At 42.4% G+C, this 1,740-nt stretch overlaps 1 protein-coding gene across 1 annotated transcript in view; it reads right to left on the reverse strand.

Moving 5' to 3' along the window:
* AURKC (aurora kinase C) overlaps positions 1-1,740 on the reverse strand; it is a 23,396-nt gene that overhangs the window by 15,383 nt on the left and 6,273 nt on the right. The window lies entirely within an intron of this gene.

The following is a 1,740-nucleotide window of genomic DNA, read 5'->3' on the forward strand; positions in this document are numbered from 1 at the left end:
TTAACACATTGCGTACCGCATAGAAATCTCTAAGACATACGCCAGGGACCGCACGTTTTTGGGCAAACTGCACGTTATTTAAATCATCATAATGCACTTTAGGTATTGTTTTTCAATAATTATAACAATTTTATTTACAAAAACAATTAAACAATTAAAGTTCCTAGTACTTTTTTAACGTATGGTACTGCGTAAAACATTTTCCTCTATGAAGAGGGACCAAACAAAATTAAGTATCTAGATTCGCTCCTTTTTCCTTGGGCGTGAAAAACGAGAACACTTGTGAGTGGTCCTTAACAGATGGCGCGAGAAACACGAGAAAACTCCTGAACGGTACGAAATGTGTTAAAGGGTCACAGCTTAGGAAGGTTGAGAACCACTGATGTAGTCGGTTAGAATAGGTGCTAACGTGGCCAGATCCTCCCTTTCGCCCTAGCTCAGCAAGTAGCTCAACATAGGGTCTAGGCTGGATCACTCCAGTGATCTACTGCAGGACTTAGAGCCTGAGGAAATAATCTATCTATATAAAAGGCTAATATGCTAAGTGTCCGTCCGGGTAATGACGTCATGTAGCAACGCCCAGCTTCCTCTCCCTACTGACTAGCCTGTTCACAGTTTCTTCAGCCCAGGAACACGACTTGCTTTATATCCAGATGCAAACATTTTACACTTTAACCAAGCGTTTTCCCGTGCCTCATCTCATGTGATCCTCACAGAAGTCCTGAAGTAGGTAGATAGGAGACTTGGTGGAATCCTATTTTCTTTTCATTAGCCGGAAAATGGAGATTTAGAAAGCTTAGAAACTTGACCTGACTGAAAAGAAGTTAGAAATGGTGGAACTTGAAAATGACTTCAGGTTTTCTCACTGCACAGAATATAGTCAAACACGGCTGCAGTTAAATATTTTACCCTTTGTTCTCCCTACGTGATCTACAATAATAATCTGCTTTGTGTTGATATTTACTGCTGTGTTGCTGGCAATTACCCGAAAGAGAAGTTGGGGTGCTTCACTGGGCTGGAAAAAGTTTAGCTACATCAGAAAGCAGGTCTAATTAAGCAAGTTTGTTCTATATCTATAAAAGGCTAAGTTGACTCGGGCATGCGCAATACATATAAAGCTCTTGCTGGTGCCAATCGCACACATGTTTCCATCTGTCATTGTCAATTGTGAATTTGGCTGACTCTCTATTATAGAGAAAGGGTGAAAAGCGATATTAAAATATTACTTCTAATTGGTTTCCTTTCAATGTGCACGAATTTGTGCACTGAGCAACTAGTACAAAAATAGAAGGAAGCCCTAGCCAGTTAGGCTCAGTGGATAGAGCGTGGGCCTGTGGACCGAAGGGTCCCAGGTTCGATTCCGGTCAAGGGCACATGCCTGGATTGCATGCTTGATTCCCAGTAGGAGGCGTGCAGGAGGCAGCCAATCAATGATTCTGGCTCATCATTGATGTTTCTCTCTCTCTCTCCCTTTCTCTCTGAAATCAATAAAAAAACTATATAATATATATTTATTAAAAGCAAAAAGTGTTGGGGTCCAACCCCAGCGGGTCCAGGGGTCCCCAAAGGTGTGGACGGAGTCGGCGAAGAAGGAATGACACGGAGACAGCCTTCAGTTGATCAGCAGCCTAGTCAGGACCTCTAGCCAGGATCTCCAGCCAAAGTTCTGGTCGGAGTTCTGGTTAGGAACTGATCAGGATCTGATGTTTATTGTCTTGTTACATCTATATTTATACCAGC

This window comes from Myotis brandtii, unplaced genomic scaffold (assembly GCF_000412655.1).
Source record: "Myotis brandtii unplaced genomic scaffold, ASM41265v1 scaffold1554, whole genome shotgun sequence".
Lineage (NCBI taxonomy): Eukaryota > Metazoa > Chordata > Mammalia > Chiroptera > Vespertilionidae > Myotis > Myotis brandtii.